At 44.4% G+C, this 26,093-nt stretch overlaps 1 long non-coding RNA gene across 1 annotated transcript in view; it reads left to right on the forward strand.

The window, feature by feature from the left end:
* The first annotated feature begins 13,442 nt into the window (after nt 1–13,442).
* LOC143976037 (uncharacterized) overlaps nt 13,443–26,093 on the forward strand; it is a 43,795-nt gene continuing 31,144 nt past the window's right edge. The window contains exons 1-2 of the long non-coding RNA XR_013272464.1: nt 13,443–13,525; nt 17,710–17,805. This is a non-coding gene — a long non-coding RNA (uncharacterized LOC143976037). The remainder of the gene's footprint in view (nt 13,526–17,709; nt 17,806–26,093) is intronic.

Consider the following 26,093-nt stretch of genomic DNA (forward strand, 5'->3'; position numbering starts at 1 on the left):
ATCGGTAACAAAGCCACCAGCAGTGCTGAAGGTGCGTTCCGAAAGAACGCTGGATGCAGGACAGGCCAGTAGCTCAATTGCATACTGTGCAAACTCTGGCCAGTGATCCATCCTCAAGACCCAGTAAGCCAGAGGATTTTCGGTGGGAAAGGTGTCCAAGTCTGACCTTGCCCCTAGGTATTCCTGCACCATGTAAATCAGACGCTGGCGATGGTTGCTGGAACCGATCATACCTTGGGGCTGCGGACTAAAAAATTGTCTGAAAGCATCGGTCAGACGGCCACCTTCTCCACCGCTCCTTCTGACTGATGCCTCAGCAACACGTTGTCCAGGACCAGGAGTTTGTAACCTCCCAGTCTGGGAACACGTTGCACAGACCTTTCTGCAAGGCCTCCAGGAGATATCTCCTCCTCTGCTCCCTCTGCGATGGCAAGATAAGGTTGGCAAACTTACCCTTGTACCGTGGATCAAGGAGAGTGGCCAGCCAGTAATGGTCCCTCTCCTTGATCCGAAGAATACGAGGATCCTTCCGCAGGCTTTGCAGGATCAGGGAGGCCATGCAGCGTAGGTTAGCTGAGGCATTCAGTCTGGAGTCCTCTGGGTCACTAAGGACAACATGATCCGCAGCTAGCTCCTCCCAGCCACGTACAAGTCCATGGGTTTTTTGGGACTGTAAATCATCCCTACAAGACTGCTGCTGCTGATGATGCTGAGTGCCAGCCTCCACCTCCATGCTGACACAATCATCCTCCTCCTCCTCGTCCTCCTCGTCCTCTTCCTGTGTGATGGGTGGCACAGCAGGAACACTGTCTGGATAAAGGGGGCCTTGAGAGGCAAGGACGTCCTCCTCTTCCTGCCTCTGTTCTGCCTCAAGTGCCCTGTCCATTATTCCACGCAGCGTATGCTCCAAGAGGTGGACAAGAGGTACAGTGTCACTGATGCATGCACTGTCACTGCTCACCATCCTTATGGCCTCCTCAAACGGTGACAGGACAGTGCATGCATCCCTGATCATGCCCCACTGGCGTGGTGAGAAAAAACCGAGCTCCCTTGACCCTGTCCTGGTGCCGTAGTCGCACAGGTACTCATTGATGGCCCTCTCCTGCGTGTGCAGCCGCTGCAGCATGGCCAACGTTGAGTTCCACCTGGTGGGCATGTCACATAAAAGGCGGTTCTTGGGCAGGTTCAACTCCTTTTGGAGCTCAGCCAGCCGAGCACAGGCATGAAATGATCGGCGGAAATGCACACAGACTTTCCTGGCCTGTTCAGGACATCTTGTAAGCCCGGGTACCTGCCCAAGAACCGCTGCACCACCAGGTTAAGGACGTGAGCCACACAAGGCACATGGGTCAGTTGTCCCTGTCGGAGGGCGGAGAGGAGGTTGTTGCCATTGTCGCAAACCACCATTTCTGGCTTAAGCTGGCGTGGCGTCAACCACCTCTCGGCCTGCCCCTGCAGAGCTGACAATACATCCGGCCCAGTGTGGCTCCTGTCCCCCAAACAAACCAGCGCAAGCACGGCAAGGCATCGTTTTGCCTGCGTACTTGCATAGTCCCTGGAACGCCTACGGAGCACTGCTGGTTCCGAGGACAGAGCACTGGAAGAGGCCATGGAGGAAGAAGAAGAGGAGGGGGTGGAGGAGAGAGGTGTGTCACAACCAATAGTAGCATTTTGGAGGCGTGTGGCGGAACAACCTCCAACACTACTGCACCTTGTCCTGCATCCTTCCCAGCTGCCAGAAGAGTGACCCAATGGGCCGTGAAAAACAGATAACGTCCCTGTCCATGCCTGCTGGACCATGAGTCAGCGGTAATATGCACCTTACCGCTCACTGCCCTGTCCAGCGAGGCAAGGACAATGCCTTCCAAATGCCGGTAGAGAGCCGGAATTGCCTTCCATGAGAAAAAGTGGCGTTTGGGGACCTGCCACTGAGGAACCGCACATTGTACAAACTCACGGAAGGGGGCCGAGTCTACCAACTGAAAAGGCAGCAGTTGAAGTGCTAGCAATTTAGTCAAGCTAGCATTCAACCGCTGGGCATGTGGATGGCTAGGAGTGAACTTCTTTCGCCGGTCCAGCAGCTGGGGCAGGGACATTTGCCTGCTATAATCGGACGTGGGTGTACTGCTAGCAGAGTGCCCGGAAGCACTTGGCTGTGACACACCTAATTCTAAACCTTCATTCCTCTCAGAGCAGGTTTCAGAGAGGACTGAAGGTCTAGTGGGGTTGGAGATCCCAGCTGATGAGGAGCAAGGAGAGGTCCACTTTGTTCTTTGGTGTGGGTCTTTGAGGTACACTTGCCAACGAGCTGCATGGCAGGTCAACATATGTCTGGTCAAGCATGTGGTGCCCAAGCGGCTGATGTTTTGGCCACGCGAGATACGTTTGAGACATATGTTGCAAATAGCAGCGGTGCAATCTGATTCACTCGTCTCAAAAAAGGCCCACACCAAAGAACTTTTAGAATAACGTGCAGAGGCAGCACCCTGCACAGGCAGAGCTCTGCGGTGTGATTCAGTCAGTGTGCTGCCCCTAAGCTGGCCCCTGGAGGGCATCCTGCCTCGTTGGACATGTGCCTCCTCCTCCTCTCTCCTAACAGGCACCCATGTGGAGTCAGTGCCCTCATCATCCCCTCCCTCTTCATAATGTCCTGGCGCCATTTTCGAATAGACGATCGGGACATTGGCAGAGGAGCCGAGCAGGGGTGAGGACTGAGGAGGGAAGAGGAGAGTAAAACTGTGGGTAAACTCTGTGAGTGAGTATGGAGGACATCGTTGGGACCCGGAGGCGGAGGAGGGTGAAGTTGTGGCATGCAGGGGAGGGACAGAGACTGATGTGTTCTGTCAACTATCATATTACTTCTCCACATCATCAGTGCTGTGCCCTCCTCCTGTGCCGATTTCGCCTCTCCGGGCACTGTGCTGCCCGGACCTGTGGAGAGGTGAAAGGGGCACAGGAGGAGGACACAGCACACTGATCATGTGGAGAAGTAATATGATGGTGGACAGAGGAGGAGGCTACGGTGAGGAGGACACTATCATGTCCACAACCTCTGTCCCCCTCCTGTAGTATGTCTGCAACCTCTGTCCCCCACCTGTAGTGTCCGCAACCTCTGTCCCCCTCCTGCAGTATGTCCGCAACCTCTGTCCCCCTGTCCACCTCTGTCCACCTCCTGCAGTATGTCCGCAACCTCTGTCCACCTCCTGCAGTATGTCCGCAACCTCTGTCCACCTCCTGCAGTATGTCCGCAACCTCTGTCCACCTCCTGCAGCATGTCCATAACCTCTGTCCATCTGCATTATGTCCGCAAACCTCTGTCCACCTCCTGCAGTATGTCCGCAACCTCTGTCCACCTCCTGCAGTATGTCCACAACCTCTGTCCACCTCCTGCAGTATGTCTGCAACCTCTGTCCACCTCCTGCAGTATGCCGCAACCTCTGTCCACCTCCTCTAATATGTCTGCAACCTCTGTCCACCTCCTGCAGTATGTCTGCAACCTCTGTCCACTTCCTGCAGTATGTCCGCAACCTCTGTCCACCTCCTGTATTATGTCCGCAGCCTCTGTCCTCCTCCTGCAGTATGTCCGCAACCTCTGTCCACCTCCTGCAGTATGTCCGCAACCTCTGTCCAAATCCTGCAGTATGTCCATAACCTCTGTCCACCTCCTGCATTATGTCCGCAACCTCTGTCCACCTCCTGCAGTATGTCCGCAACCTCTGTCCACCTCCTGCAGTATGTCCGCAACCTCTGTCCACCTCCTGTAAAATGTCCTCAACCTCTGTCCACCTCCTCTAATATGTCCGCAACCTCTGTCTACCTCCTGCAGTATGTCCGCAACCTCTGTCCACTTCCTGCAGTATGTCCGCAACCTCTGTCCACCTCCTGTATTATGTCCGCAACCTCTGTCCACCTCCTGCAGTATGTCCACAACCTCTGTCCACCTCCTGTAATATGTCCGCAACCCCTGTCCACCTCCTGCAGTATGTCCGCAACCTCTGTCCACCTCCTGCAATATGTCTGCAACCCATGTCCACCTCCTGCAGTATGTCTGCAACCCCTATCCACCTCCTGCAGTATGTCTGCAACCTCTGTCCACCTCCTGCAGTATGTCTGCAACCCCTGTCCACCTCCTGCAGTATGTCCGCAACCTCTGTCCACCTCCTGTAGTATGTTCGCAACCTCTGTCCACCTCCTGTAATATGTCCGCAATCTCTGTCCACCTCCTGCAATATGTCCACACCCTCTGTCCACCTCCTGCAGTATGTCTGCAACCTCTGTCCACCTCCTGTACTATGTCCGCAACTTCTGTCAACCTCCTGCAGTATGTTCGCAGCCTCTGTCCACCTCCTGTAGTATGTCTGCAGTCTCTGTCCACCTCCTGCTGTATGTGCGCAGCCTCTGTCCTCCTCCTGCATTATGTCCGCATCTCTGTCCACCTCCTGCAGTATGTCCGCAGCCTCTGTCCACCTCCTGCAGTATGTCCGCAGCCTCTGTCCACCTCCTGCAGTATGTCCGCAACCTCTGTCCACCTCCTGCAGTATGTCCGCAACCTCTGTCCACCTCCTGCAGTATGTCCTCAACCTCTGTCCACCTCCTCTAATATGTCTGCAACCTCTGTCTACCTCCTGCAGTATGTCCGCAACCTCTGTCCACTTCCTGCAGTATGTCCGCAACCTCTGTCCACCTCCTGTATTATGTCCACAACCTCTGTCCACCTCCTGCAGTATGTCCGCAACCTCTGTCCACCTCCTGTAGTATGTTCGCAACCTCTGTCCACCTCCTGTAATATGTCCGCAATCTCTGTCCACCTCCTGCAATATGTCCACACCCTCTGTCCACCTTCTGCAGTATGTCTGCAACCTCTGTCCACCTCCTGTACTATGTCCGCAGCCTCTGTCCACCTCCTGCAGTATGTTCGCAGCCTCTGTCCACCTCCTGTAGTATGTCTGCAGTCTCTGTCCACCTCCTGCATTATGTCCGCAGCCTCTGTCCACCTCCTGCAGTATGTCCGCAGCCTCTGTCCACCTCCTGCAGTATGTCCGCAGCCTCTGTCCACCTCCTGCGGTATGTCTGCAGCCTCTAGCCACCTCCTGCAGTATGTCCGCAGCCTCTGTCCACCTCCTGTATCATGTCTGCAGCCTCTGTCCACCTCCTGTATCATGTCCGCAGCCTCTTTCCACCTTCTGTATCATGTCCACAGCCTCTGTCCACCTCCTGTATCATGTCCGCAGCCTTTGTCCACCTCCTGTATCATGTCTGCAGCATCTGACCATCTCTTGTGCTTTATCATGTCTACAGCTCTCTGCCCCCATCCCAGGGATCCCCCTTTGCCCCATCCCAGGGGCCCCTCTCTGCCCCCATCCCAGGTATCCCTCTCTGCTTCCATCCTAGGGGTCCAGGGGTGTACACATGTTGCAGCCTCAGCAGAAATTATACACCCTGTCATGCTTGGCATGGGGCTTGCTCTGCAAAGGTTGTGCAACCTTATCCAGTACAGCAACCAAGTGGCTAAAGCAGGCTATAAGGAGGCGTTGTATTGCCTCATCACATAACCTGCTTTAACCCCTTGGATCCCACACTAGCATGATGCTACTGCATGCATTACAGATTGTTGCTGGGTGTTTGCAGAGTGGCCCTATTTACTTGATTATGTCACGATCACCCACCAAAAGCAAAAGGGGGTATAATTCCTGCCACAGCATGTGTACATCCTCAGCTGCTGCCTCTGCAGCTAAAGGGGGTAGAGACCAATGTATGTAATGTGGGCAGTGTGGCTGGGACACCGGGAGGCCCCATGATCTCCTATTGCCCGGGGGCCCCATGAGTTGTCAGTCCGCCCCTGCTCTCTTGGTCATACTTCCTCTATAGCAGTAAACGTGGTCCCCACTGGATTCCTACTGTGGCATTCAAGATAATGGCGAGAAACATGTTTGGGGAATCCTTTCCTAATGTTGGTTATGTGTTCCTTCACTCTAACATTCATCACTCTAATTCTAAGGCCTACATATTGTAGACTGCATGTACAAATCAATAAATAAACAACATTTTGGTAAGTACAGGTGATGAATGTGTTGATGTCATACACCCTAGCCATGACATTAGACTTGAATTGGCAAATTTTCCTGTCTTTGTTTTTATTAAAATGACACACAGTACATTTTCAGCACGGAAAAGGGCCTTTGGACTTCTTGAAAAAGAAGACCCTATTAGGGGCATCGAAAACCTTCGGTGCAGTCTGAAACTTAAGGGGAGGAATTACTCTAAATATAACCTGAGGACGGTCAGGTAATATAGGACCCAGAACTTTATCATTTTTTAATACCGCCCAATGTTTGGTCATTATTTTGTTTAATATCATAATATTGATGTGAATAGGTGGTTACCATAGAGAAATTGTGATCATTCTCTCTGCATTTGGATTTTTCTTTACCTCTTAGCATGGAGGCCCTATCCATAGCACACACTTCTTCCATCATTTTATCAAGATTGGTTGGTATGTACCCTTTATTGATAAATGTACTTTTAGAAACCTGTTCTAAATAGTCATTCTTCAAAGTACAATTTTCACCTCAAGCATATAAACTGGCTCTTGGGTATGGATTTCAACCACATAGGATGATGGCAACTTCCCTGTCCAATGTAGCCATTTCTATCAGTGCTTTTGAAGAAAGTGGACATGTTAAAAGCACCATCTTTGATCTCAATATTCAGATCAAGGAAATTAATCTTATTTCTGCTAGTCTCATATTGTAACGAAATACCCAAAGTGTTCTCATTGAGTCGCTTCATAAACACAGATAGCGATGTCATATCACCATCCCATAGGAGGAGGATGTCATCTATATAGACCAGAAGACCAGTTCAAGTCTCCTGTTGGAGTAGACAACATCCTCCTCCCATTTGGCCATAAACAGTTTTGCACCCATAGCTACCCCTCTGTTTTGGAGGTAATGACCCCCTCAAAACCAAAAGTAGTTGTGAATCATGGCAAACTTGAGTAGTCCCAATACAAACTCCCTTTGAGGGTGAATTAAATTATCGTCTCTCCTCAGAAACATATCAATGGCTTCAAGGCCATCAGAGTGGGAAATGATAGTATAAAGAGGGGCCACATCTGCCGTAGCCATGATGTAACTCTCCTTCCACTCCATAGTGCCCAATGTCTGAATTGCTTGTGAGGAGTCCTTGAGAAACGCTGGAATATGTGAAACAAGGGGCTGTAAAAAGCCATCAATATATTTGCCAATTCGGGAAGAGACAGAGTCCTGCCCAATAACAATAGGCCCCCCCGATGCATTAATGGGGTCCTTGTGGACTTTGGGAAGAAAATTAATAACCGGTTTTCTTGGGGCCATGGGTATTAGATATGCTGACTCCTTTTTATTAAGTAAATAATTTTTAAAGCCTGCGTCTATAAGCTTTGTGAGCTCTTTTTTTATATTTTAAAGTAGGATCATGGCAAAATGGTATATACGTGTCAGTATCAGAACTTTATTCATCTCAGCTATACAGGGTGTTTTGTCTAACACCACAATCTCTCCCTCTTTGTCCGCAGGACAAATAATAATATCACTTCTATTTTTTAAAGATTCCAATCCTTCACGGAACCTGAAGTTGTTACAATCTTTTTTGATTTTGAGTTTATCTATGTCTTTAAAACTAGATCTTTAAATACAGAAACCGATGGAGGGACAAAACTGGCAGGTTGGATTGGATAAACCCGAATGCCGCACCCTACCAATGATGTTCCCCATTATTTAAATATAATATATAAAGCATGCTTTTAATAATGTAGAGGCCAAACAAAATTTGGATATAGGTGGTTTATTTATGTGGTTGAAGAACCTCATGGTAGCTGAAGTCCATGGAAACTGGGATGTGACCTTCCTAGAAAAAATATCTAGATGGTATAAATATTTTAATGCTGTTGGACTAGATCTCTTACGGTTCTTAATAGCTAGAGACAAAAATAAAATAAACATGTTAGCTGGATGGTTCAGCCTTCCCGGAAATCGCATCATCCGTGACTATGTTAAAAAGGGTGTGCTTGTGTCATTAGGCCACGCCTCTGATGAACTCCGGTTGGATGAAACATCAGGTGGGCAGATGCAAGCATGCTGAGAGACGCGGTTTTACACATCGTGATGAATGTATCCTGTTACTAATTGTAACTGTACTACAATAAATTAGTTTTTTGTGCTTTTCCATACACATCGAAGCTATTGAAGGGTTCCTTTTCGTCTTTCCCTTCTTGAAAAGATTGATTACCTGAAATAGTGCTGCATATGGACTTTTATATATTATTGTTTGCTGATCAACAAACTGTGCTGGTTGGCTGTAGATATTATTTTTGTGTAGTACTCCGGATGCCCATCTTCTTGTATTCTTACCTACACAGCCATTAATGTCTAAACCACTAGCAGCAAAAGTGAGTACACTCTTGAGTGAAAATGTCCAAATTGGGCCCAAAGTGTCAATATTTTGTGTGGCCGCCATTATTTCCCAGCACTGCCGTAACTCTCTTGGAGATGGTGTTCACCAGAACTTCAGGTTGCCACTGGAGTCCTCTTCCACTCCTCCATGACTACATCATGGAGCCGGTGGATGTTACAGACCTTGCACTCCTCCACCTTCCTTTTGAGCATGCCCCACAGATGCTCAATAGGGTTTAGGTCTTGACGGAGACATGCTTGGCCAGTCCATCCCCTTTACCCTCAGCTGCTTTAGCAAGGCAGTGGTTGTCTTCAATGTGTTTTTGGGGTCATCATCATGTTGGAATATGGCCCTGCGGCCCAGTATCCGAAGGGAGGGGATCATGTTCGGCTCCAGTATGTCACAGTACATGTTGGCATTCATGGTTTCCTCATTAATCTGTAGCTCCCCAGTGGCGGCAGCACTCATGCAGCCCCAGACCATGACACTCCCACTACCATGCCTGACTGTAGGCAAGACACACTTGTCTTTGTACTCCTCACCTTGTTGCCACCACACACGTATGACACCATCTGAACCAAATACGTTTATCTTGGTCTCATGAAGTTGATCATGGTTCCAGTAATCCAGATCCTCAGTCTGCTTGACTTCAGCAAACTGTTTGTGGGCTTTCTTGTGTATCATCTTTAGAAGAGGCTTCCTTCTGGGATGACAGCTATGCAGACCAATTTTATGCAGTGTGCAGTGTATGGTCTGAGCACTGACAAGCTGACCCCCACCCCTTCAACCTGTGCAGTAATGCTGGCAGCACTCATACATCTATTTCCCAAAGACAACCTCTGGATCTGACGCTGAGCACATTCACTCAACTTCTTTGGTCGACCATGGTAAGGCCTTTTCTGAGTGGAACCTGTTAAACCACTGTATGTTCATGGCCACCATGCTGCAGCTCAGGGTCTTGGTAATCTTTTTTATAGCCATCTTTATGTAGAGAACAATTCTTTTTTTCAGATACTCAGAGAGTTAATTGCCATGAGATGCCATGCCGAACTTCCAGTAACCAGTATGAGAGAGTGAGATCGATAACACCAAATTTAACACACCTGCTCCCTATTCACACCTGAGACCTTGTAACACTAACAAGTGACATGACACTGGGGAGCGAAAATGGCTAATTGGGTGCAATTTGGACATTTCCACTTAGGGGTGTACTCACTTTTGTTGCCAGTGGTTTAGGCAGTGCCGGGACAAGGTCGCCCAGAGCAAAGATGCCAAACTGTGCCCCCTTTCCCTTAGGGTTAGGGTCAGGGTGCCCCCTACACCTGCAATAGACCATTGTGCCAGGGGCAGCCATCCCTCCTGCCCACCCCTTGTCCCAGCCCTGGGTTTAGGCATTAATGGCTGTGTGTTGAGTTTTTTTGAGGGGACAGCATTTACACTCTTATACAAGCTGTACACACACTCTTTACATTGTAGCAAAGTGTAATTTCTTCAATGTTGTCACATGAAATGATATAATAAAGCATTTACAAAAAGGGGTGCGAGGGGTGTACTCACTTTTGTGAGATACTGTACATGCATTTTTGGTTTGTTTCCTGTGAGGTCTATGGGGACAAAGTCATGCAGCAACCACACCAAAATAGCACAGTACCTTTTTCCAAAAATGTGCTCAGCTGTGCTGCATTGGGGTAAACCACACCTTGGAGAATAATGTGATTTTCATTGTCATGCTATTCTGTGCGACTCAAGTTGCATCGAAAGTTGCACTAATGTGAACCGAGCTTTAACTACTTGACCACTGGGCACTTAAACCCCCTTCCTAACCAGACCAATTTTCAGCTTTCGGTGCTCTCACACTTTGAATGACAATTACTGTCATGCAACACTGTGCCCATATGAAATGTTTGTCCTTTTTTTCACACAAATAGAGCTTTCTTTAGGTGGTATTTAAACACCGTTGGGTTTTTTATTTTTTGCGCTATAAATCAAAAAAGACAGAAAATTCGGTAAACATTTTTTATTTGTTTCTGTTAAAATTTATTGCAGATTATTGGCGGGTATTGGCAGAGTATTGGTGAGTATTGTAAAGTATTGCAGTGTTGCAGAGTATTGGAAGACTATTGCACAGTGTTGCAGAGTATTGGCAGAGTATTGCAGAGTATTGTCACAGAGCACTACACATCCAGCCCACAGCGCTGTTCCAATCTCTCCCCTCTCCCCTCTCTGTACAGATCAGTACAGAGAAGGGAGGCAGGAACCGTCATAACATGACGCCGGCTTGTTTACATGTGATCGTTCCATCATTTGACGGAATGATCACATGGTAAACGCCCGTTACGAGCGGCCGTTTACCGTGATCCGTGATGCCCTGGGTCTTTTGGACCCGGCGGACACGGATGTATGTGGGAACACGCCCCAGGGGGCATGTGAGAGCAAGTTTCTGGGAGGACGTCCATGGACGCCCTCCCAGAATAGCTCGACCGGGCTGTATTGCTTAAGTGGTTAAGGGTGCTTTGTGTCAGGTCAGCTTAGTGGAAAGATTGCAGAAAGCAATTGCCCTTTTTCTAGTGGACTGGGCTGAATTTACGAGAGTCAGGTAGGGCCCATTTGTAAGCCAAGTTAAATGCTGAAGTCATAGGAAGTGATTATACAAAAATTCTGCAAATAATATATGTTCCCCCTGAATACACTATAATTTATCTTTAATGTTACAGTTACCCTTGAAAAACTAAGTTCACCCAAAATTAATGTTTTCATATATAGGTCAATGTAAGAGGGTCAAATTACTGGTCTCCCTCCCCCCCACAGTTTTTTATATTTCACCAGGACAATGATGGATAGAAATCCGCACCTCAGTATTGAGTACCAGCCTCTTCCTGCATCTATTCCATGGCATTGTGGAAGAGAGAGACCGATTCTATAACTATATAACCTCCAAAACATGCAGTCTATTAAGCAATTCTCCCCACTGGTATTTGCCAAAATCCTAAACATTAGCTTTAGTTACTATTTTTATATAGCACAGTATAAAAATTAAAACAAAAAAGTGTGGCGCTTAGGTGGCAACAAACCACATGAACCAGTAAGGCACTAATTCAAGCAAAGAAAATTACATACACTTCAAAAAAAAGAAATTATGTGTAAATTCCGTTGTATATTAAGAGATCTTACTCCCAGATGGAAGAGTGCATGAACCTCATGCACACAAAAGATTAAGGTAAATAAAATTAATTTAACATATACAGTCCATCAAGTGAACGTCTAACAGTCCTTGAAATGTGTAATATCAATCACAATTCCAAACTTGAGGTGACGTGAAAAAAGGTGAAATTCAACTTCTGATGTGTAGAATAATACCACCACCACCGTGATAAAGAAGGGGAAAGGAGGCTTACCAAATGACGTGGACTCAGAGGAAGGCTTACGCCTCTCGAGTCATATGGGCCTGTAGGTAAGCAAACCAGATAATCGTAGATCTAGTATGTAATCTCCCGCAAGTCTTCAGGTCATGAAATCATCCGTAGCGATCCTCCTATAGTACTCATCCCACGAAAATAGGGGGCTCAGGTATCAAAGACCATGGAAGTAGAAAACTAGCATAGCGTGATACCGTTTTAACATCCAATTTATTAAAAAATAATAATAAAATTACACTCACATTTGGTTCAATCGTAATAACATAGTCAGAAAGTAGCGATGTCTGTAAGGGGGTCCACCCGACGCGTTTCAACTAAACAGCCGTCCTCTGGGGTGTGGACCCCCCCAAACAGCATCGCTTATAAATACAAAATGACCCCAAAATAACCAATGACCCCGGAAGCACTTGGCACTTCCGGTCACATGTTCCGGAAGTGTATATATTAAAAACTCCTCCATGTATATTTATTATCCTTACATATAGCATCATCCCCATCAGAGATGCCCGCCAAATATCCAAAATATAAGCGAGACTGTGAATATTTGAATATGAAAGATTTTCCACATCTTGGGCATAAATTAGCATCCGTCCTGTGTCATAACCAAGCCTCGTTCTGATCACGAGGCCTGGCCATCCAAACAGCAGCATGCAGCATAGTCAAGCCTCGCTCTGATTATGAGGCCAGGCCTCACATCAGCATCCATCCTGTGTCGTAACCAAGCCTCGTTCTGATCACGAGGCCTGGCCATCCAAACAACAGCATGCAGCATATTCAAGCCTCATTCTGAAAACCAAGCCCTGCTCTCAGAACGTTTAGCCAGCAAACACTTCCCAGGACCAAGCCTCGCTCTCAGAACGTTCTGAGAGCAGGGCTTGGTTTTCAGAATGAGGCTTGAATATGCTGCATGCTGTTGTTTGGATGGCCAGGCCTCGTGATCAGAACGAGGCTTGGTTACGACACAGGATGGATGCTGATGTGAGGCCTGGCCTCATGGTCAGAGCGAGGCTTGGTTTTCGGAACGAGGCTTGGATATGCTGCATGCTGTTCGGAAGGCCAGGCCTCGTGATCAGAACGAGGCTTGGTTACGACACAGGATGGATGCTAATATGAGGTCTGGCCTCATAATCAGAGCGAGGCTTGAATACGCTGCATGCTGTTGTTTGGATGGCCAGGCCTCGTGATCAGAATGAGGCTTGGTTACGACACAGGATGGATGCTAATATGAGGCCTGGCCTCATAATCAGAGCGAGGCTTGACTATGCTGCATGCTGCTGTTTGGATGGCCAGGCCTCGTGATAAGAACGAGGCTTGGTTATGACACAGGACGGATGCTAATTTATGCCCAAGATGTGGAAAATCTTTCATATCCAAATATTCACAGTCTCGCTTATATTTTGGATATTTGGCGGGCATCTCTGATGGGGATGATGCTATATGTAAGGATAATAAATATACATGGAGGAGTTTTTAATAGATACACTTCCGGAACATGTGACCGGAAGTGCCAAGTGCTTCCGGGGTCATTGGTTATTTTGGGGTCATTTTGTATTTATAAGCGATGCTGTTTGGGGGGGTCCACACCCCAGAGGATGGCTGTTTAGTTGAAACGCGTTGGGTGGACCCCCTTACAGACATCGCTACTTTCTGACTATGTTATTACGATTGAACCAAATGTGAGTGTAATTTTATTATTATTTTTTAATAAATTGGATGTTAAAACGGTATCACGCTATGCTAGTTTTCTACTTTCATGGTCTTTGATACCTGAGCCCCCTATTTTCGTGGGATGAGTACTATAGGAGGATCGCTACGGATGATTTCATGACCTGAAGACTTGCGGGAGATTACATACTAGATCTACGATTATCTGGTTTGCTTACCTACAGGCCCATATGACTCGAGAGGCGTAAGCCTTCCTCTGAGTCCACGTCATTTGGTAAGCCTCCTTTCCCCTTCTTTATCACGGTGGTGGTGGTATTATTCTACACATCAGAAGTTGAATTTCACCTTTTTTCACGTCACCTCAAGTTTGGAATTGTGATTGATATTACACATTTCAAGGACTGTTAGACGTTCACTTGATGGACTGTATATGTTAAATTAATTTTATTTACCTTAATCTTTTGTGTGCATGAGGTTCATGCACTCTTCCACCTGGGAGTAAGATCTCTTAATATACAACGGAATTTACACATAATTTCTTTTTTTTTGAAGTGTATGTAATTTTCTTTGCTTGAATTAGTGCCTTACTGGTTCATGTGGTTTGTTGCCACCTAAGCGCCACACTTTTTTGTTTTAATTTTTGTATGTTACTGTGTAGTCTTCAGTAGTGTTGGCAGCTGGGTAGAACACATCTTTTCACAGCGCAGTATTTTTTTACACCTTTATATAGCACAGTATAGGAGAACTATATCAGAAATACTGAATGGTCAGGGCCATTTTAGGACTTTTTTGAGGGACCACGAAGAAAGGGTGTGGGTGTGTCTGTCAGGTTCTGCTTTTGTCCAGGTTTGGACCTCACTTCACAAAGTGTGGGTTTTCTATGTACATTTCTGTTTCCCAGTATGAATTTTATCTGGTCATAACTACTCTTTTAATCATCCTCCTTACTAGTTTATGACATTTAATCAGACCAAAGACGTCTGCTGGAAGTGTAATGCCTGCTGCCGCGTTTGTAAAATATATTTTTCTCTGTAATTCTGTGTCCCTTATGTAATGTTTCTGCTTTAGTCTGAAAACCAGAAAAAGCTTTGACTGAAATACACCGCTCTTCCTGCTGTGAATTATGAACTGTAGTTACTCCCCACAGGACATAGGTTAAGAAAACACAAATCTCTCCTCGGTACTGATACTGGAAGACTATTTTAAAATTCCATTTGGTTTGAAGCCAGTGTTGGAAAGACAGTAAGAACAGTTAGAGTGAAAAGAAATCCCAAGAAATTAGAGTAAAAAAACCCCTAGGAATTCTTTAAATATATAAACAATAAGAAAGTGAGGCCAGAACATATTGACCCCATAAAGGATGATGAAGGGAATTTGGTTACAAAAGACAAGGAGAAGCCAAAGGTTTTAAATGCATTCTTCTCCTCAGTTTTCACAAAGGAAACAAGGGGATATAGTAACCAAGACTGCAATGTTAATAAAACCCTCATGGCTAACAGAAGACAGTATCAGAAAAAGACTTGAAAAACTTAACATAAATAAGTCACCAGGACCAGATGGCTTACACCCGAGGGTCCTTAAGGAGCTCAGCCAGGTGATAGCTAGACCATTGTTCCTATTTTTTATGGAAAGTTTACTGACTGTAATGGTTTTAGCTAATTGGAGAAAAGCCAACGTTGTACCAATATTTAATAAGGACCAAGATACAGTATATCCCTGGAAACTACAGACCAGTCAGCCTAACATCAATAGTATGTAAACTAATGTAGGGGATGATAAGGGACTCTATCCAAGATTTTAGAAATAAAAACAGTATCATTAGTGATAATCAGCATGAATTCATGAAGAATCGTTCTTGCCAGAGCAATCTATTAATGTTCTATGAAGAAGTGAGCTACCATCTAGATAACGGAAAGGCCTGTAGATGTGGTGTATCTGTATTTTGTAAAGGGATTTGGTACAGTTCCCCACAAACATTTACTTTACAAACTGAGGTCTCTCGGCATGGACCATAGAGTGAGTACCTGGATTGAAAACTGGCTACAGAGGTGGGTCCAAAGGGTCCAAAGGGCAGTGATAAATAGCGAGCACTCGGAATGGTCTGGTGTGGTTAGTGGGATCCCCCAAGGATCTGTCCTGGGACCAATCCTGTTTAATTTATTCATACACGATATAGAAGATGGGATAAACAGCTCAATCTCAATATTTGTGGATTATACAAAATTAAGTAGGGCAATAACTTCTGCGCAGGATGTGGAAACCTTTCAAGAAGACCTAAATAAAATAATGGGGTGGGCAACTACGTGGCAAATGAGGTTTAATGTTGAAAAATATAAAGTAATGCATTTGGGTGCTAAAAATACGAACACAAGTTACTCGCCAGGGAGAGAACTCCTGGGGGAATCTAGGATGGAAAAGGACCCTGGGGGTCCTAGTAGATGACAGGCCCAGCAATGGCATGCAATGCTAAGTTGCTGCAAGCAAAGCCAACAGATTATTGGCATGCATTAAAAAGGGGATTCACTCCAGAGATATAACAATAATTCTCCCACTCTACAAGACTCTGGTCCAGCAACATATTGATTATGCAGTCCAGTTCTAGGCACCAGTTCTCAGGAAGTTGTGCTGGAACTGGAGAGAGTCCAGAGAAGGGCACCAAAGCTAATAAAGGGACTAGAGGATCTCAGCTATGGGGAAAGTAGTACAAACATTGAACGTATTCTCTCTGGAGAGGAGACACTTGAGAGGGGAAATGATAGGAATGTATAAATACCATACTGGTGACCCTAGCATAAGGAAAAAACTTTTCACTGAAAGGGAATTTAAAAAGACATGCAACCATTCACTGAAATTGGAAGAGAATTGGTTTAACCATAGAGGGTTCTTTACTGTCAGAGCGGTAAGGATGTGGAATTCTTTTCCACAAGCAGTGGTTACAGCAGGGAGCGTCGATAGTTTAAAAAAAAACTACTAGATGGGCACCTTAATGATCACAACATACAGGCATATACACTGTACTATTGGCATAAACACAAGTGCACTTACACACCACAGGTTGAACTGGATGGACTGGTCTTTTTTCAACTTTACCAACTATGTAACACAAGGCACAGTTTCATAAATCTTTGCAGCTTTATTTTTCAATCACATTCCAGACAAAAAACAAATGGTCTAAATGGACATTTGTATTTTTAAATTTGGCAGGAGGAACAGAAAAAGAATGATTGCTTTGGAACATACAAATATTGCAAATGTTAAGGTGGGTATTTATCTTTGGTAGGTAGAAAATGTGATACCTAAAGAATCCTTGCCAGGTACTATGAAAGAAGGTTTAGGTTTCTCATTCTGTACTAGACATGTGCGATTAGTTTCGTACGAATCGAAATTTCATACAAATTTCCAGGAATTCGTACATTTATACGAATCCGAAATACAAATTTTTATGCATACGAATTCTGTACGAAATACGAAATTTCGTTTATGAATTTCAGATCCAAATTCATAATGAAAATTTGTAATTGTTACAAAAAGTTAACGAACCTAAAAGTTAAAACCCCAGGAAGTCAGCACAGCACAGGGATGGTGTGAACCCTTCATAATGATAAATTCATCATAATGAACATTCATTACTTTTACGAAAAGTACACGAATCTAACGAAAATTTGTATTTCATACGACTCCGAATTGAATTTTGGACACAAATTACAAATTTTTATACGAAACGGCACGAAACAAAACAAATTTTCTGACGGTGCCCATGTCTATTCTGTACAGCACCTCCAGGTCATGTTCCTTAATTCCTTAATTTTGCCCAGCTTGAAACAGGGGACATGCAACTAAAGCAAATAGTTATGTTAAAAGCAGGAATATAGTCTATAAGCAGCACAAAGGACAGGATAAGTAATATTCAACTGCAAGTGCACTTGAAAGTGCAGTCACTGTAGATCCGAGGGGGACATGCAAGGAAGATAAAAAACAGCATTTTAGCCTGCACATGATTGGATGATAAAATCAGCAGAGCTTACACTCATTTCAGATCTACCTCTCAGATTTACAGCGACTGCACTTCCAAGTACACTTTCAGTGCAAAGTGGAGTTGCCTTTTGTAAATCATCCCCGCTGTGCTGCACTGCTTTTTGTGTCTCCACTGGACTTCAGCTGAATAGGTTAACACTACCTCATTTCCATCTACCAGGGGGAGCTGACAAGCAGAAGGAGTTCAAGAGACTTGATGGTTGGCAGCATTGAATTATGGGAGAGGAAGTTTAGCAAAGAAACTTTACTATGGAAGGTAATCAACTTTTGGACTACAATTCCCAATGTAAGCTAGGAATAATGAGAGAGAGCTTTTTTACAGGTTGAATACCAAGGGATTTCCTTTTTGCTGTGAATTGAACGAGGTGTGCACATCAATGCTTCCATGTGCACAGCATCATTTTTAAATTTGTTTTACTTGCAGTAGCAGTGTGTTTCTCATATTCCATTTTAGCTGCATTGATTGCTTCGTCACATTTATTGTTGCATTCAATGTAAATCCGGAATGTCGAACGTGCCCCTTCTACTTTTTACAAGTTTTTTTGCGTTTGTTTATTTTTACACAGGAAGTGAGCCATATAGGTTTTAATTGTGTTCTTTTATGCATGTTGCCCAATGGACTACAATGACTAATGCACTTGTTTAATTCATCTTTAAAACACTCCCTCTTATCATATGTACTCTTGGTTGCAACATTTGACCCCATTGAGTTTCATGCAGTAGAGATGGCAGCTTATTGAATTTAGTATTTTGAAGTTTAGAGTTCTTGTCATACTAACATGCTTCTCTTTCCTGTAACTTATGGAAAAAGTGTTTACACCATGATCACTATTAACCAAATTGTCTCTAACTTACACATCTGTAATAAGTGCTGTGCTGTTTGCAATTAATAGATCCAATAGAGCCTTTTTCCTTGTTGGTTCTTCCACTATCTGTTCCATTAAATTGTCCTGCAAGACATTTAAGAAAAGGCAAGCTTTTTGTTGACTGTCTAGTTCAATTTGCCCAATCAATATCATAATTTAAAATGACCCATAATAATATTACCCTGCTTCCCAATCATTTTAATCTGTGAAAGGAGCTGGGACTCCTCCTTTTCATTTAAGTTAGGGGGTCTATAATACATACTTGTACAAGACAATTACTATTTGTTGCACTCTTATGGAGCTCCAGCCATAGTGACTTTGCACCATCCCAATTCTGGTTAGTGATATCATCTCTCAAACTTACTTTCAGATTGCTCTTCATGCATACATACATACCTCTCCAACTTTTCAATCCTGTTTTCCTAAAATAGAATGTACCTCTTGATATATGCAGCCCAGTTGCCTCAGCTGTCCAACTAGGTTTCTGATATTACCACAAAGTCAAAGTGCTCTGCAAATAACAGAAGTTCTAGTTCATTCACTTTGTTTCTTAACTTCCAATGTACCATATGTCACCATGATACAAACAATGTTATATATCCAATGTGTAAGCTTGTGGATAAATAAAATATGCCAAAAAAAAAAATGCTAGTTCAGATGCATTACATGGCATTTCCCTGAGTGTTACAGCTCAGCTTTAAACAGTGGAACCCCTACGCATTGCACCAGAACTGCAGATTGTCACATTTTAATAAAGCCTTAAGTGTACTACAAAGGGATTTATGCCCTTGTCCTTTACTGATCTCTTCTTTGTGTCCTTAGGGCAAATTATTATATTATTATTATATGCCCTTTTGCCATCTTCTGTGTAAGTCTTGGATATTACAGTACTTTTTTTTTGGTACATTTACTTTAGAGGGAAAATGAGCTGGTTACTGCAGCTGCCTATCTTTCCATTTTTATATTTGTCTCGCTTTCTTCTTTTTCCTTTTCATCTTTCCTTTTTTTTTTATTCTCTTGCTACCACTGTGCTTGCCCGTGAATCTTTATTATTAATATTCACAGGTCACAGTCCCAGGATGCCAGGTAAGGGAAAACTTTCCCAATTAGCACTAGACTTTCTCACTAGAGATCAGACAGGAATAAGAAACTTATTTCTTTAACGGTGGCTCGGTGAGCTCTGACACCTTCTTTCTCATCAAGTTGGTGAGGCTTGCTTTGCATTCCCCATTGAAGCAGCAAAGCTCCTCTCATGCATTTAATGTTTATGTAACAAGGCACTGAGAATATCACTGATGGGAAATGGCTTCCCTTTTTTTTTTACGATGGCTAAATAGATTTAATTCGTAAGCAGAATCATGGGAACCTGTCTTTTTCTTTCAGTGATAACATTTTTTTTTTTATATCTCTTCCTTTGTCCCACTTTTCTTCATACTTCCCTAGGGAATCAACTTTGGATTCACTCTTCTATATCACCGGTATCTTATTATTTTCTTTGAATTACTTATTTTTTTTTACCATTATAATATTCCCATGTTCCTTAAAACCATTCTAGTTTTATTTCTTTCCCTGACTGTACTCTCTGATATCTTTCTTCTCTTCCCTAATCTCAGTTGCATGGATTTATAGAATCAAAAAAAGATGTTGTGTGGTGTTAGCATGAATAAATATGGATGGGTGGATAACACTGAGTGGTGAAAAAGGCAAAGTGATTTGAATATGTCTGAGAAGAGAGAAGAGATCAAAATCCTGCTTTGTAATTTCTCTGACAACCTTTACAGGGCACATTTATGAAAAGTGTCTACATTTCCAACAGTCACCAACTGGATATTTGCTTTCATGCCACAGATATTCAGGCACAGACATTTGATCGCTTTTTGAGCAATTAATTGGGGTTTCTTTCCTGTGATTTGATGAGTTATCCAGCCGCCATCATTATACTGCGGTAGGTTTGCATGATCCCACAAACCATCGTAGCTGTACGTCGTACCTTTAAAGGCCTACAGCAGGCTCACGCGCCCGCTGCATAGCGGGGGAGCTGATACGCATGGCCGGCTGTCAAAATGACCGGCAACCACGTGCGATTGTGGGCACGAGAGCCAAAACAGGGACATGTTTGTGTAAACACACAAATCCCTGTTCTGTGAAGAGAGGAGAGACAGATTGTCTGCTCCTACTAGCTAGGAACAACGCTATGTCTCCGCCTCTAGTCTGTTCCATCCCTCCACAGTTAGAAACTCAAACAAGGGAGCACATTTAACCATCTGATTGCCCCTAGTGTTAACCCCTTCCCTGCCAGTGACATTTATACAGTAATCCGTGCATTTTTATATCACTGATCACTGTATAAATGTTTGTGGTCCCAAAAATGTGTCAAATGTGTCCGATCTGTGTGCCTCAATATCACAATACCGATAAAAGTCAATTCTCACCGCCATTACTAGTAAAAAAAAAAAATAATAATAAACATGCCGTAAATCTATCCCATTGTTTGTAGACACTATAACTTTTCCACAAACCAATCAATATGCAGTACGCTTATTGTTATGATTTTTTTTACCAAAAATATGTAGAAGAATACATGTTGGCCAAAACTGATGAACAACTGATGAAGAAATTAGATTTTTGGGGATATTTATTACACCAAAAAGTTAAATATATTATTTTTTTCCAAAATTGACTTTTTTTGTTTATAGCGCAAAAAATAAAAATCGCAGAGGTGATCAAATACCACCAAAAGAAAGCTTTATTTGTGGGACAAATAGGACATCAATTTTGTTTGGATACATCATTGCATGACCACGCAATTGTCAGTTAAAGAGAAGCAGTGCCGTATCGCTGGTCATTAAGCAGGCAAATCTTCTGGTCTGTAAGTGGTTAATGGCATATTTTGTTAGAATTGACTGACTGCACATGTCTTCCATTCCCATAAGAGTACACAATACAGACCAGTTACCTGGTGAACATGTTTTATGTCACGTGCAACAAAAGTTATGCAGAACGTGCTATGTCTGTATCAGATGTGTGTTTAAATGTATAATATTTACCAAAGTTACAGATTGATTGGGCGGTAAAACATTAGACATATTTTAGCTGAGTATTTACATAGTTACATAGTTAGGTTGAAAAAAGACACAAGTCCATCCAGTTCAACCAAAAAAAATAAAAAATAATAATAATAATAATAATATCATACAATCCCATATACCCAATTCTATACCCACAGTTGATCCAGAGGAAGGCAAAACACCCCAGCAGAGCATGATCCAATTTGCTAAAGCAGGGGAAGAAATTCCTTTCTGATCCCCCGAGAGGCATTCGGATCTTCCCCGGATCAACTTTACCAAAAATGTTAGTACCCAGTTATATTATGTACATTTAGGAAATAATCCAGGCCCTTCTTAAAGCAATCCACTGAGCAGGCCAGAACCACCTCTGCAGGGAGTCTATTTTACATTTTCACAGCTCTTACTGTGAAGAAACCTTTCCGTATTTGGAGATGAAATCTCTTTTCCTCTAGAAAGAGTGCTCCCTTGTCCTCTTTGTTGACTGTAAAGTGAATAACTCGACACCAAGTTCACTATATGGACCCCTTATATATTTGTACATGTTGATCATATCCCCCCTAATCTCCTCTTATCAAGAGTGAATAAATTCAGTTCCTCTAATCTTTCCTCATAGCTGAGTTCCTCCATGCCTCTTATCAGTTTGGTTGCCCTTCTCTGCACTTTCTCCAGTTCCCCCATATCCTTTTTGAGAACTGGTGCCCAAAACTGAACTGCATATTCCAGATGAGGTCTTACTAATGATTTGAACAGGGGCAAAATGAGATCTCTCTCCCTGGAGTCCATACCTCTTAATAAAGGAAAGGACTTTGCTCGCTTTGGAGACTGCAGCTTGGCATTGCATGTTATTGAGCTTATGATCTACCAAAACCCCCAGATCCTTCTCCACTATGGATTCCCCCAGTTGTACTCCCCCTAAAATGTATGATGCATGCATATTCTTAGCCCCCAAGTGCATAACTTTACATTTCTCAACATTAAACCTCATCTGCCACATAGTCGCCCAATTAGACAGAGCATTGAGGTCAGCTTGTAAATTGGAGACATCCTGTAAGGACGTTATTCCACTGCATAGCCCTGGTGTCATCTGCAAAGACGGAAATGTTACTTTTGATCCCAGACCCAATATCATTTATAAAGGTATTAAAAAGTAAGGGTCTCAGCACTGAACCTTGGGGTACACCACTGATAACCTTAGACCATTCAGAGTAAGAATCATTAACCACTACTCTCTGAATTATGTCTTTTAGCCAGTTTTCTATCCATTTACAAACTGATATTTCTAAACCTGTAGACTTTACCTCACACATGAGCCATGTATGCAGAACTGTATCAAACGCTTTTGCAAAATCCAAGTATACCACGTCCACCGCCACCCCTCTGTCCAAGGTTTTACTTACCACCTCATAAAAAGAAATCAGGTTTGTCTGACAATTTCTGTCTTTCATGAATCCATGCTGTCTGTTGCTTAAAATATTTTCCTGCAAGAACTCGTCTATGTGGTCTTTTATTAATCCCTCCAGTATCTTCCCAACTATAGAAGTTAAACTAACAGGTCTATAGTTACTTGGTAAAGACTTTGTGGTACTATTCCTGTCATTAATGAGTCCCTAAAACTTAGATACAATGGCTTTTGAAATTACAGAGCTCAATTCTTTTAGGAAGAATATTAATTTAAAAGAATATTTCTGGACCTCATCACTTTTGAGCCATTGTGGATTTGAGGCTGCGTCACTACCACCCCCATTATGGACATGAGCTCCCCCATGCTCCTTTGTATACACAGAGCTGAAGAAAATATTTAATAAATTAGCCTTCTGTTTGTCCCCAGTCACCCACTCCAGATTATTTTGTAAAGGGCCTACATGCTCAGATTTGACCTTTTTACTATTAATATATATAGCGATACCCTCACTTAAGAGGGTCGCAAGTTTGGTTTGGGCCCTGAGCACAGCTCCGCCAACCCCCCGGCAATCTGCTCTACCCACTCTGGCACAGTTAGTATCTAGCAATACACATTAAATCGCTTATACTCTAAATATGTGTGTGCGTGGGTGGATAACTCAAGCTCATAGACAATCTTTGAAAGTATATAACTGACTTTACTTGTTGTTTTATAAAAGGAATAACATGATTCGAACATTTGGTTTGTAACACATAAGCAGGTCCCTGCAGTAACCAGTAATAAAGATAAACAGAGTAATCAGCATAATAAAGTATTGCTATGCAACTCTAGCGCTGCCCTTTTTCAGCTACTTCCACGCATGGGTAAACTAACACCCAGCACTATCTACCTATGCAGTCAGGCCTGACTGATCTAGATGGAAGTCCAGTGAAACAATATTCGCTAGCAATCTTTCGGTGGTGCACTTGAAGAACAACTTTGTAATCCAAACGAATAATAAAGATAAAGTATCTGTCTTTAAACAGCTCTCACCACCCGGACAAGTCCAAGTCCGTTTCCTCCGCCGATTCGTCTAGGAACAGGAATCCACCGACCTCCGAGTCTTCAATCCTTCTGGTGTACTGCAGCAAGGATGAGAAAATGTCTCTCAGGTGCAGCTAGGCTGGCAGAGGGCTCTTTGGAAAAGAGCACAAGGCCCAGGCTTCAGGCCTTGTGCCTCCAGCAGTTCAACACAGACCTCCTCTTGCTAGGAGAGGGGGGGGGTGTCCAAAAAAAACCTAGGCCTCTCCCCCTCCTTATATCCCCTCCCCCATGAGTCTCTGGGGCATAACTCCAAACATCCTGGGAACCAGCGGGGTTCTGGGAACAGTAGTTTTATAGTCCTTAAAGAGACCCCGCTACACACTCCCCCCACTTAAACTCTTTGGTCCCCAAAGATAAACTTTTAACACCTATCCTGTACCAATTTTGAAAGTGCTGGGTATGATGTTGGTACAAGGAATTTCCACCAGAACTCAGAGGTGGGATTCCCTGTCCCACAGGTCACACTGGCATGAGTGGCCTGCCTAACTGTGCCAGAGAGTGAGCTGGGGTTGCCATCCACCAAATGGTCAGTGGAGGGATTAGAGCGTTCAGCACTTCTTCTAGCAGTCACAACAGAGTCCTCAGAGCTCTCTCCCATTTGAGAGTAGGTTAGCTTCTTGGGGGGTCTCACAACTCGGCGAGCTCTCTGTTCTCTTGAGACTTCAGGCTCTGGTGCCACAGGCTCTACTTCAGAAACACACTCTGACAGCATCACTGGTTCTGGAACATCGGTCCTTTCCTCTTCTGAGTAAATGCTAGGGATATCTTCCCAGCCTTCAGGCACACCACTAGATGGAATGAACTCTGTAGCTTCTGGGTTCAGTGTCCCATCCTGTGTATCCTCAGTAGGTGGGAGATCTATGGCAGAATTTCCTGGAGTTGATGAAGGCCACAGCCACTCAAGCTCTCCTCTTCCACCTTCACCTCGTTGGGAATCTTGTCCATCTCTAACCCGGGAGGTCTGAGACCGAGTGCTAGGTCCCGGGGTATCCAGAATGGAAACAGATTCTGGTGGACTTCTCACTGGAGGTATTCTGACTGCTTCAGTAAGCGGGAGCAAATGATTCCCGTGCCAAGTCTTCAAGGGCCCCACTTTCCCCTCTGGTTTTAACTTATACACAGGCAATCCAGGTAGCTTTCTGCAAATGACATAGGGCTCCGATCTCCATCTATCAGCAAGCTTGTGCTTCCCAGGGATCCCCAGGTTGCGTAGCAGTACACGGTCCCCAGGCTGCAGGTCTTGCACTCGAACCTTCAGATCGAAGTTCCTCTTGTTGCGGGCTCCCCTTTGGTCCGAGGCCGCCTGAGCTCGTTCATGGGCCACTTTCAAATTGTGTCTAAGTCGGTCCACATATCCCTTGTGGGAGGTAGCAGAGGCATGGTCTAGGGAAATGCCAAAGGCCAGATCCACCGGCAATCTTGCTTCTCTCCCAAACATGAGCCGGTAGGGGGAGTAACCCGTCACATCACTTGTGGTGCAGTTGTGAGCGTGCACCAAAGCTGATATGTGTTGGCTCCAGTGTTGCTTCTTCTCTGTCTCTAGAGTTCCAAGCATGTTTAGTAAGGTCCGATTAAACCTCTCAGGTTGGGCATCTCCTTGTGGATGATAAGGTGTAGTCCTGGTCTTCTCTACTCCCAATGAGTCCAGTAGGTTCCGGATCAGACGACTCTCAAAGTCCCTTCCTTGGTCTGAGTGGATTCTCTGTGGTAATCCATAGTGGACAAAGTATTTTTCCATGAGCACCTTGGCCACAGTGGAGGCCTTTTGGTCTTTGGTGGGGAAAGCCTGGGCATAACGGGTGAAATGATCGGTTACCACCAGAATATTTCCCAATCCACTCAAATCGGGTTCGAGGCAGAGAAAGTCAATGCACACCAGATCCATTGGACCCTGACTCTGTAGGTGGCCCATTGGGGCAGCTTGATGGGGTAGAGTCTTCCTCTGGATGCATCGTGCACAAGAATGGCAATATTCCTCCACTTCTGCCCTCATACAGGGCCAATAGAACCGGCTTCTGACAAGCTGGAAAGTTCTCTACGCCCCTAGATGGCCATGCTGGTCATGTAAGGCAATTAGTACCGTCTCTCGGTGCTTCTCTGGGAGAAACAACTGCCACTTATCTTC

This window comes from Lithobates pipiens, unplaced genomic scaffold (genome assembly GCF_037356315.1).
Source record: "Lithobates pipiens isolate NorthernLeopardFrog02 unplaced genomic scaffold, aLitPip1_a1.2 Scaffold_13, whole genome shotgun sequence".
Classification (NCBI taxonomy): domain Eukaryota; kingdom Metazoa; phylum Chordata; class Amphibia; order Anura; family Ranidae; genus Lithobates; species Lithobates pipiens.